Raw genomic sequence first — 13158 nt, 5'->3', positions numbered from 1 at the left:
TTTTTTGTAGTGACAAACACGGCATTAAATAAAGAAAATTACATGCTAAACACCTATCGTTTTCATACGCTTCTGAATATGCTACGTACGCATATAATATTGTGAAACCAACGTGCTGCAGTCAGATATAGGTCATCTATTTGGGTTTACGCACAGGCGTACTCTACCAATATTATTGTGTTATTAACTTCGATACTAGTGTGAATTTTAGTAGGACAAACAATGACTTCATAAATTTGAATTTGGATCGGCTTTTGTATCGATTGGTTTGGGAAGTAACCCCGTGACAAGTATACACATACAATGATTAAGCTTATTTAAAATCATTTTTAAGCATTTTGATGCAAATAAATAATAAATAAAAGAAATATTTAGACATCATATACGTTACTCTGATCCCAAAGTAAGTAACTAAAGTACTTATGTTATGAAAATCGGAAAGAACAACGGCACCACAAACACCCAGACCCAAGACAATATAGAAAAGTTAAGGATCGAATGCCTCAGAGACGCGACACCATGAAAACCGATGTACAAGCCACTCGACCAAATGGTAAAATTTTTATGTGTCCTATATGTGGCCATATTTAACTGACTGGACTCGAAAAAGTGTTTGTTACCATGCCGATGCCTAAGTCACCGCTCTTAATCGATTAAGACCGAGACAGCAGCAGATCTCAGGAATTTCTTAATGGGTTTGTTACAGAATTATGATAGCAAACTAGTGGAGTATTTTCACAAAAAATAGAAGAAACATCAAGATACATAAATATACCATTTTATAAAACAATATGCACAACTATCAATATTCCCCAGTGTAAATAGAATCTATATATAATACCTATATATATAAATTGATTATTATACAAATTGTTATATTTTGTTTATTGCTTTTTTGTCTGTTGCTACAATTTATTATATTGTTTCTTCTTTTTGAATTTTTTATTTTGGTTTAATCCTTTCTATTGTGTTTTGTTTGTCTAAGTATTATCTAAGCATCGTTGCAATAAATGTATATTCTATTTTATTCTATTCTATTCTAATGGAGAAAGTAACTCTGTCTTTTTCAATTTCTGACCTAGGAGAACGACACACGACGACAAAAGTAACCTACTTTTTGTCACAAAAATAAATCTTAAGTAATTGAAATAGGGGAGGAAAGTTTGTACGGAGAATTAATAATTTTTCAAGTTAGCAGTATAGTAGGCTACTCGAAGTACTTATTCTACGTAGACGAAGTCACGTGCACCAGCCAGTATGTCTATAAGAATTTATAAAGTGACAGTTACGGTTTACCCTAGCGCCATACCTGCTGAAATTTCGACGTTATCAATTTATATCGATACTTGTTGCGCTACACCTAGTGCTAGAATGTACTTATATACTCATTTACATAGTGACCACTAGGTAATTAATAATATCGTAAAACGATCTAAAGTAAACTCATACGCGTTTAATTTACTCACACATTGCATTATGAAATCAGGACAAGGTTATGCCGAGTCGGGTGTACTGTGGTAACACTGTTTGTAGAACCACTGGGAAAAATGTAACCCCAATTATACAACTGTCTGTAAGCTCATGGTAGAAAAAAATGCGTTTGGTTGGTAGAGTGCTCACTATAACACTTCTGTAGCGGACTGTATCGATTGGTTTCGGGTGGGTGCTAACAACGAGTGAGCAAAACAGAAAAACAATAGTGAAGAAAAGGCGCCAAAAACAATCACATTTAAAATTAGAATTTAAATATAAAAGTAAACTTAAAAAGACTATATAAAATATATATACAAAAGAGATTTGTAGCGGCTGCTGCGATTCGTTACAACTTCATTTGAAGAAAACCAATGCCAAGTGACAGGACGAACAAGTCCTGTGCCTGGTGACAAGCAATGCGCCTGTCCATAGCAGGTAGCAGTAGCACCGCCACTACGCCCGTCACCCTGAGACTTAAGTTGACAAGTCCCAAAACGAGTTCTTAGGTTTTCGCGATTGTTACACATAGGAAATGAAACTAGTTTTCCGGATTTAAATAGCGTATATTACAGTTACAGTAAACCAACGTTACAGTTACAGTTTCTCCTTATCACCAGTTTGGGATCCAGTATTTCCTCTGATGAAAAATCCCAAACAAACATAAGACTGCAGTACTAACTAATATGTTTTAGTTTATCCTGATTTCCATTACTAATTTATAATAAATTTAACTTAATAAAAATTAATATTGTTACAATAAAATAATTTGTAAAACAATGGCGCGTAAATTGGAATGCTTCTTTGTAAAATTAAAAATAAGGTATTTATTGATATTACACATGAGTGGTTGATAACTGTACCACCTCAGTCAACCTTGACCATGGAACCTGTAAAGGACCCGAAGCTTTTGTTTGTTTGAAAAAACAAATGTACGCGATTTAAATCCGGAAAAATTGTTTGACAAGTCCCATTTGCCTGTTATTCCGCCAGCACCCTTGCCCTTCAAAATCAGAACGCAATAATGCTCAACATTACTGCTTGGCGGGTGAAATAAGTAAGGTGGCAGTACTTCCCTGGACAAACTTATTAACAAGGAGCTTTACAGCTACTACTATGCCAACTGGACGAACAAGTCGTGCGCCTGATGGTAAGCGACACGCCTGTCCGTAACAGTTGCCTAGCCACTCGGAGCTTTAAAACACAAAGATCTGAGGAGTACTCCCACTACACCCGTCCCCTGAGACATAAGTTGACAAGTTCCATGTGCATGTAATTTCACCAGCATCGTTACCCTTCAAAACCGAAAGGTAGTAATGCTCACATTACTACTTTGCGGTTGAAATAGGTAGTAGTAATACGAAGGTAGGCGGTAGGTGATGTGGCAGTAATACCCTGGACGAACTCTTTCACAAGGAGCTCCACTGCTACCAGTGGTCTCAAACCTACCTTTTTTCGGTATTTCTGCCGATTTGGCGCTTGTTCTACCGAAATACCGAAGGGGAATACCGATTTTTTTAAGAAAGGAATTTCTCCCGATTTTCTACCGATTTTCAACAATCCAAGTTGGCATCCCTATTTTTTTATCTTTTACAGGGATTCCCTGCTGCTCAAACGTCGATCGACGTGTAAACGATTTATTTGGGGAATACTCTTGTATTCAAGAACTTACCATTTTAGGGGATTCCCGGAGCAAATTTTTAGTCTATATAAATAAGAATTCGGATTTTATTTCATTTATTTTTTATGGAAATTTGTTCCATTTATAGTTTTTTAATTTACCGATTTTTGGTCTAAATATACCGATTTTACTTGGCAACCTTATCGATTACGCATTTTGACTTTCGAGGCCACTGACTGCTACAAGCTAATAAACCTATAGAGTAAAATATTGTAAAAAATGTTTCTCAACGACGTTTTCATTCGCCTTTAGAGCATTTAATATGAAAATAATAACAAACGCATAAAATATATCAGTTTCACTGGATGTGGTCAACACAACGACGCAATATAGATAAATTAAATACCTACCTACTAAATAGGTAACTTAGGTATGCCAGGTCTAAAACAGGTTTAGCTGCATTGCCTAGGAACCTCGCCCTGTTTTAGATGTCACCTAGTGTGTTTACGAGATGTGAAAGTATACTTTTCCAGTTTTGTTTGTAGCAGTTGATCTCTGTGAGAAAAAGGTCGTTCAGGGAGGTATTGCCACGATACTTATTTTTGCCACCAAGCAGTAATGTGAGAATTGCTGTGTTCTGGTTTTAAAGGGTAAAGGTGCTGGTGAAACTGTCGACATATGGGACTTGTCACCTTTATGTCAGTGTGATGGGTGCAGTGGAAGTGCCCCTCCGATTATTGTGATTAAAACTCTGAGGCGCACTGAAGCTGTTATGTGTAGGCGTGTCGCTTTCCACCAGGCGCATGACTTGTTAGTCCTTTCACTTGACGTATGGGATAAATACCTTTTTTAAAGATTTCACTCTCTTAGTTTTTTATTTATGAATTCGTAATTGTAGTAGAATACATAGGCATTTGACACAGTAGCATAATGTTGTACAATGCTTTTCCGACATTTTTTTGTGACACCAAGTGATAGGACGAACAAGTCGTGCACTTGGTGTTAAGCGACCTGCAATCCATAGCAGTTTTTTTAACCTACTTTATAAGCGTAACCGGTAACCGATTTTAATAAAACTTGGCAAATAGATGTAATTCCACGTACTTTTGAGGTCGGTTTTTGTACTACTCTGTGCTGAGATTATTATGATACCAAGTGACGGGACGAACAAGTCGTACGCCTGATGGTAAGCGACACGCCTCTCAATAACAGTTGCAGTGCCACTCAGAGCTTTAAAACGGAAAGATCGGAGGGGCGCTGCCACTGCTCCCTTCACCCTGAGACATAGTTAGCAATTTCACCAGCATCCCTACTGCTAGCTAGCAGCTCACATTACTGCTTGGCGACAGCAGCAGCAGTGCACTGAGAGCTTGAAATCGTAAGTTAATGCCTTAATAGGTCAAATAATATGAAGTCTCCTGTGCCTGATATACCCTACAGTTGTGTTGCTTTGAGATAGAAATAGGAAGTACTATAGTCCAGAGCACATCAAGCTTCACATTTTGAACTTTGGGGTCATACAAGCAGCATAGAGTTGAATTTAAATCTTACGTATTTATTTTATTTAATATCATCATGTTTTACTACGATGATATTTAAATATTTTTTGCGACAATATTATACTGGTTTTTTCTTTTTATTATATAAAGGCCTTAAGACAAAAAAAACCGTTATGACAGTAAACATTGCTTAAAATTATATTTAAAAAATATGTGGTTTGAGTCCTTCTTGGTCCTTCTATATTTGTATCAATAATAATTTAAATATTAAGTGTCAAGCTTGTCGTGCTCGTGTACAAGCAGGTGGGTCATATATAGATAACAACCCTACCACCAGAAAAAAAAACAAAGAAGTCTTTATGATATCATGAAAAAAAAAACGCAAAATATAGATAATTCGATAAATCAAGAAGATTGTTATTCGCCATACTGAAGATTGCAGCGTCTAATTTACGGCCATTTGCGTCTCATCATTATTATATAAAGCGTTACAACACGTTCTAAGCTCTATCGTATTCCAACGATCAAAATTTTTTGTTGAAAATAGTTGTGATACATTTACATAGCGTTCAAATTTGGCAGTAAAAAAATTACAGTTCGTCGCCTTAGAGTGAAAATGTTAGTAGCGCACTTTTAAATAATTTTGTTTTCACTGATTTTTGTTTAAGCAAAATGTATAATTTATTAAATAATATAGCATCGTATAGACGTATAATTGAAGTTAAATTTAAAATGGTGACTACAAACATGTTAGCTGTAACCACGGGACCTATAAAGGGCCCGAAATGTTGGTTTGTTTAAAAAAAAAACAAATATACGCGGTTTAGATCTGAAAAAATAATTTGTGTAACAATCGATAAAAACTGAGAACGGGGTACAAACATACCGCCATTATACTGAAAAAACAATTATTTCACAAAAAAAAAATACTTTGAATTGAATGCCTTTGAAATTTCAATGACGAATATTTCTTACCAATACCAATGATATCCGCTTTAATTTGTAACAGATGCTTCTACATTTATGTTTTACCGAAACTGTAAATATTTGCATTTTATGTAAGCAATTATGTCGCGTATAATTAAGTCATTTTCTTTAAAATTTCAGATAATTGGTTTTTCCACTATAACGACGGTATTATGTTTACGATATTTTACATCACATTTTTGTCTTCGTCCTAAAAAATTACGTAGAAATCACACACGAACTATTCCCTCGGACGATGAGTCTGTACTAAGCTTTAGCATAGTTTGTGTAACAAATAAGTAGTCCGTTTACTATTAGCGCCACCGTCCAAAATTATCACGAAACTTGGGATTTACTCCCGTTCATCGTCCGTCATCCGTCCGAAACAATTACTTACTTACTTACTTACTTACTTACTTACAAATGTCATTTACAAAAAGCAACCGCTAGAGTTTATTGTTCATTCTTCGCAGGGGAATCTGCTTGACGAATGAGCGGTAGAGTTTAAACAATGTGATGATTTCAAGTGTAATAATGCTTACCTATGAAATAAAGATTATTAACCGACTTCAAAAAAGAAGGAGGTTCTCAATTCGACTGTATGTTTTTTTGTATGTATGTTACGCGATAACTCCGGTATTTGTGAACCGATTTACGTGATTCTTTTTTGTTGGATAGAGGGTACCTCCAGTCTCATTTCATTTTGAAGAAAATCATCTACCTCTAAGGGTGGCTGATCGATCACGCATGAACATTCATTTTTATAAATAGCGCTAAAATTTTACTTAAGGAGTATTTTAATGGTTGGTTTTGCTATTCTCCAATTCAAGGCGTTTTTCTCTCTCAATGTACTTTGAGTAATGAGAACCGTTTTTATTATCTCCTGGGTCAAGTCCTGTACAGTGGCGAACTATGTTCGTCCCGTCACTTAGTATTATAAAAAAATAAAAAAGTTGTATGTTTACTTTCTGGTCAACGCACACCTAGTCTATAGATTAAGTACTATATGTTTTTTATTATTTAGTTGTATACCTACTTGTTTACGACTGCGCAGTATGAAATGCGGTTGGATTAAAACATTACCACTCGGAAGGAGGTCGTCTGGCGCCGTATGCCCAATTGCGCATCTTGAAAGCCAGTTCGTAAATAACGCAACACCATACATGGATGTATTGTATGGAGAGTTGAACAATTTTTAACCGACTTCAAATAAACAAGGAGGTTCTATGTTCGACTGTATGTATGTTCACCGATTTCTCCGTCAATAGTGGACCGATTTTGAAAATTCTTTTTTGTTAGAAAAGGTATTAGTAGCAGTAGAGGTCCTTGTGTAAGAGTTCGTCCAAGGAAGTACTGCCACCTTACCTATTTCTGCCGCCGCAGTACCTAATGTCAGCATTACTGTGTTCCGGTTTTGAGGGGTAAGGGTGCTGGTGAAATTGCAGGCACAGGACACTTGTCAACTTGTGTCAGGGCGACGGGCGCAGTTGTAGTGCCCCTCAGATCTTTGCAATTTAAAGCTCTGAGTAACATTGTAACTGTTCTGGACAGGCGTAAGCTTACCGTCACTTGATGGTATAAAAAAAAGGTATACTTTCTAGGTGGGCCCATTATCAACAAGTCAGAATCTGTTTGAAATCGAGGAAAATCCTCAAAATTTATAGGCACGTACAGTGTATTCACCAATAATAACTTAAAAATGAAACTGTCATTTTTCTATTTGAATTGCGTAAGGTACTATAATTTTGTTTTTTCAAACAAATATGGCTACGGGGCTGACGATTAATGGAGATATTATAGAGTAAAGACCCCGTAACGTCGTTTTTTGTTTGAAAAAACAAATATATCCGATTTAGACTCGAAAAGCTACTTCTTGTTGTGCCTGTCCTTGTCTCACGCTAGGTAGGGTCGGCTTATTGCTTATACTAGTGACGATCAAATTATCCTATGAGATTGTATTTAAAAATTGTAGATAATATTGTGATATAGGTGTGTAATAGTTTCATCTCAATTTTGTAGCGATCACGGAAACCTAAAAACTCGATATCAACTTAAAAAGTAATTAGTTTTAAACGTTCTTATTCCAAGATAGATGTCAATATAATTTACTAGCTAGCTTATTATATGAAACCAAACAACTTGTTAGTTTAATTACGAAATACAAATCAGCGGTTCCATGCAAAATTTCTATTTTAAAAATATGATAAGGATAACTCACATCGGGCGGCTGTACTTTTTAAAAGCTGCTAGTGGTGCCATCGTGAAGAATTCCAAACATAATTTGTGCTTGTGTATTTTATTTATTACATTTCAGTTGAAATAACATTTATCTTACACACAATTTTAACAAAATATAACTTTAAATTGAGTTCACTAGATGCCGAGAAAACTTTCGATTGGCATTTGTTTATTTTATTATAATGGTGTTATTTATTTGCTCGTAGAGCCAATGGAATTTAATACAGTCCCTATAAATTAAATTGTTGAGAAATTAATAATAATAATATGTGCCATACAAGCACACGTATTGCCTGGTCCAAAACTAGGGAATTCATAGTACACTATGAGTATAAGTGCAACGGAATTCTGGAGCACTTCCCAGAACACCCAGATCAGAATCAATTTAGAAAAGTTAATTTCCCGAATTCGTCCGCATCCAGCAGACCAGAATCAATTTAGAAAAGTTTATTACCCAAATTGGTCCTACCGGGAATCGAACCCGGAACCTCCACATCCAGCGTCCACAATGTAAACAGTTAGGCCACCGAAGTTGTCAGAAATTAATATGATCCAATACTAATAAATTAAATATTTATTAATATTAAATATTATACATATAATTAACCCGTTCTTACGGATCACTTTATTAAATATCCAGTCCATACCAGACAGGACCCACGGCTCAGTGGTTAGAGCAATGTTACGGTGCAGCATGGACCCGCCGGGTCGACGAAAATTTTTCGATTCGGCTCGATTTTTGTATTCCATAAACATAACAAAACTGGTTGAGTTATTTTACAAAAAATCTCAATAAATGTATTTACCTACTTTCTTCAAGTAAACGTACTTAATATTATAATATTTTAATTTATTAAGATATATTAATAATATATCTTCCCAAAATAGAAATACTAATGTCCACTTGCACAAACTTAAGTACATCTTAAATCAATGCAACATTGTATTAAGAATGTCTTATAATAACATCGCACCGCACTAGGGAAACCCTGTGTCGCGAGTGCCATGGACACACACAGACAACCACAAATTACACCTAAACTCACGAGAGAAATAAATGTAGGCCGTACAAATATTTCTCCCAGCCCGGGAATCGAACCTGGGACCTCCGCGTGGCAGTTCGGCATGGTAATCGTTCGGCCACGGAGGCAGTTAGCAATTTAGACATTGGTTTAAGATGTATTTTGTGCAAGTGCACATTAATATTATACAACCATCAATCTACTTAAATATTCAGTTTTAATCTTTAATATTTTGAAATTGAAAAAATGTTCAAAGTTTTAATTATAATATCATGCTACCATGATCCTAAAATATTTTTTACATTATAAGACGATTAACAAAACGAAATAAACTATGAAATTATTTTGTCCATGACAGAATGCTATGTTTTTCTACGAAAATACAAACAACCGCTTTTGAAAATCCAAGCCATAAATCTTATTAAAACAAAAACACTTTTCAAAAACGCTTCTGTTGTACACTTTTCGCAATTTCTTTTAAAACGAACACTGCATTATTAAAAGAAACTTAAGTATTTTATTAACACACAACTCGTTCCAGGAAGTATCGTTTGTGAACTGAATCGATTAAGATAGTGTGATGAATCGATTATTGGCACGGAGAAGGAATTACGATGTCACTTAAGATATTCTTGGTGCAGTGACGTCACAGGCACCGTAAATAGGGTGTTTGCATTATATTCTGTGATTATACGTATTAAATAGATATGCGTTGATATAGACGTATAGAGTGCCTTGTTTATAATTTATAACAGTGTTCTTAATATTCACCTTTAGTGCAGAGCGGAATGTAAGAAAGTTAGTACTACTCGTGTACGTCGACGACACACACACACACACACTGTACACACATGTTGTATGCTACGCTTTATTTTGTAATATAATCATATTTCATTTTTTAAATAATGTTACGTTCTTTATACAGACTCCAGCTCTCACTAAGGAACGTGTTATTATATATGAAATGTAACCACTTCTAGAACTTTCCGTCAATGCATCGAAAAGTTCATGGTGAATTTACAAGTTGTTTACAACCCTCGGAAAACGTGTGAATTCCCCAACCCTCAATAGGCCAGCGTGGGTGGACTATGACTATAGATCCGAAAATCTAAAAACTCGATAACAAAAATTTCAATACAATACGTTGTCAAAATACAAAATACAATACAATCATATTTATTAATACAAAGATCGAACACTTAGAAAAAAATCCTTCGATCCGGCTGGATTCCAACCGACGTCTTCCAGCAAACAGTGCCAGACGCTATGCCAACTATGCCACGGAATGAACCAGCGGACCTCACGAATTTTTCGATGTGCTTGTTGTCATGAATTTGTTGTCGGTTTTTAACACTTTTTGGCCATTGCACCATCTGTGAGAAATGTATTTCTTCACTCGACTCATAACAAACTAGAGGAGTAATTTCACAAAAATAATAAAATATCATGGTGGTCAAACATCGTGGCAATCAATAAACTTAAAAATTACAAGATTGGCATTTCTTGGAAACAAATTCATTTACTACCTTTGTAATAAAAAAAAAAATAGTTTCAGTCGTGTATAAAACATGTCGTCGTGTGTACTGGTTAGCATAGTTAGATGTTTGTGCTCGATTCCATAAAACAATAAATAAAGACAGTTACAGGTGGTTACAGAAGTGTCTTAATAAAGGCTTAACTATCTAATCTAATAGCCACCGGATGGCGTTATTGGCGCAATTTTTTTTCACGATTTTTGCGAAACTTTCAGCCAAAACTTACACTTGAATGGTATTCAAAATCTAAGAATTACATCTAAAATTAATGTCACTTTTCCCATATAATCTTTTAATTAGACAAAGACACTCATTTTCCACTCGAAACTTAGTTACACACACAAAGGTGCGCTGGGGTCTAACGTCCTCTTTTTTATAAAAAAAAACCACTAATAAATAATAAAAATAACTGGCAAATAAAAAATAAAAATAATACTACGTACGTACTTAACCGCTCCGTGTTTTCGCGGAAATAAAAAACAATTTACCCAATTTTTCGCTGGATCACGAATAATCTTTAATTTAATTAAAACAATCACGGTCTTGTGAGGCTCATGCTCTCCCAAAAGAGAGTTAACGGCAGCAGCCCAAAAGCGGTGACAGCCGGCATGCGTACGCGCCACAGATTAATGAACACAAAGTTATTCAAATACCGTTATTACGCAAAAATTACAATAGAAATTAGTAGTAGAGCATCTAGTGAAAGAGTTCATCTAGGGAAGTACTGACACCTTACCAATTTAATAAGGCGCCATGCAGTAATGCTACGCTTATTACTGGGTTCCAGTTTTAAAGGGTAAGTGCTGGTGAAATTACAGGCACATGGGACTTATCAACCTTAGTCTCAGTATGACAGGCGAGGTGACAATGCCCTTCAAATTTATAATAATAACGCACACACTCAACATAGCCACATTAGTGAAACCCTGTGTCGCGGGTGCCATGGACACACACATAGACAACCGCAAATTACATCCAAACTCACGAGAGAAATAAATGTAGGCCATACAAATATTTCTCCCGGCCCGGGAATCGAACTAGGACCTCTGCGTGGCAGTCCGGCATGGTAACCGTTCGGCCACAGAGGCAGTTAATGCACCATGCAATTTAAAGCTCTGAGTGGCAATGCAACTGCCATGGACAGGTGTGTCGCTTAACACCAGACTCGACTTGTTCGTCTCGTCAATGGTTATCATAAAAAGAACGATAAAATGAACTTGAAAAAAAGTCGAAAATAAGTGGCATAAGGCCTAGAAAAAGATTTTGTACCAAACAATTATGCCTTTTCAAGTTGGCTACTCTATATCGATAGAGAACGCATATGCAGGTTCGACGACCGACACTTTCCAAACTTGTTTCTTTATCATGTTAAACACATGAAGGCTCACCAATCTCCTACGTGTAGGTACCAAATTGCGAGCCTTACTGAGTTTATTGGAGATATCCATACATGTCGGTTCCTAATAAACACGATACGGCACGACCGTTCTCTGCATGTAGGTTGTAAGACGTGGAGTTTTATTTTTATTCGTTTACTGGAAAAAAATCTTGGTTACTGTAATTATTCATGCTATTACTAAACTTCTTTGTTATCATGAATACGACTATCATTCATACAAATTATATTACCAATTTGTTACCTATATCTGTATATACACATCTTCTAATAGAACTGTCATTATCTTTATTTTTCATTAAATATTTGATAAATTACTGTTTTTATTTCATTTATTTATTTTGTATTTTTTTTTAATTTACACAATTTATTTTTATTTTTATTTTTTTTATTTGTAAAATTGGCACACTACATCTCCCGCACCGATTAGCTTTCCTCTAACTCAAAGGTTGTCTGGAAGAGATCGCTCTTAGCGATAAGACCGCCTTTGCCCATATTAGTTTTAAGTTGTTTATGTACTATTCTTGTTTTTGTGTTTGCAATAAAGTGTTTATCTATCCATCTTTCAATTTTGTCTCATCGGTAATGATTTTTTTACAGCCTCTATTTTAGACAACAATCTGCGGCGCTGCGCGTGCGTCTGGCGGTAGTAGCTGCAGTAGTGATTGTGAATGATTTTGATATTCAACTTCAATTCAAGAAAGTTAGCAGCAGTAGAGCTCGTTGTAAGTACTGCCACCTTTCCTATTTCTGCCACCAAGCAAGTAATGTGAGCATTACTGCGTTTCGGTTTTGAAGAGTAAGGGTGCTGGTGAAATTACAGGCATATGGGACTTGTCAACTTATGTCTCAGGGTGATGGGCGCAGTGGCAGTGACCATCAAATCTTTGCGATTTAAAGCTCTGAGTGGCACTGCAACTGTTATGGACAGGTATCTAGCTTACCATCAGGTACACTACACGTTCGTCCCGTCACTTGGTATTATAAAAAAAGTAATTACTAATCCTGTCATTCGAATGACAAATCAGAAACCTACTAATTTTCGTATTAGAATGACTTGAATGATCAATCATTACTAATAAGTAATACCTAATAATCCATAGATTAAATAGAGCATTTTTGCTTGTGATCACCTAGCTAGCCCTCTCTGATATTATGGTAAATACCATAAATGTGACGGCGATATGAATGTTTTGATATGAACATGGTGAATAATCTGTGGAGTTCCGAGTAGTTCCAACATAATAATCATTTCAGTCGTGCAGCCGACCACGTGCCAGGAGCATTCGGTATTGGTAATCATTCGACTCGAGTGAAATGATTGTTTCTTTTCGACTTAGGCGCATGATTTGCCCATACGAATGATAAGTATTAGGGGTTAAAGTATGAAATTGCCGTTTTATTGCAATAG

General features: G+C 35.7%; 1 protein-coding gene across 1 annotated transcript in view; it reads right to left on the bottom strand.

Moving 5' to 3' along the window:
• Positions 1–13158, bottom strand: part of LOC113238020 (probable serine/threonine-protein kinase fhkE) — a 49435-nt gene that overhangs the window by 20239 nt on the left and 16038 nt on the right. The window lies entirely within an intron of this gene.

The sequence above is a fragment of the Hyposmocoma kahamanoa genome, unplaced genomic scaffold (assembly GCF_003589595.1).
Source record: "Hyposmocoma kahamanoa isolate Upper Pololo Valley unplaced genomic scaffold, ASM358959v1 103, whole genome shotgun sequence".
NCBI classification, from domain to species: Eukaryota; Metazoa; Arthropoda; class Insecta; order Lepidoptera; family Cosmopterigidae; genus Hyposmocoma; species Hyposmocoma kahamanoa.
This window is presented reverse-complemented; position numbering and strand designations above follow the sequence as displayed.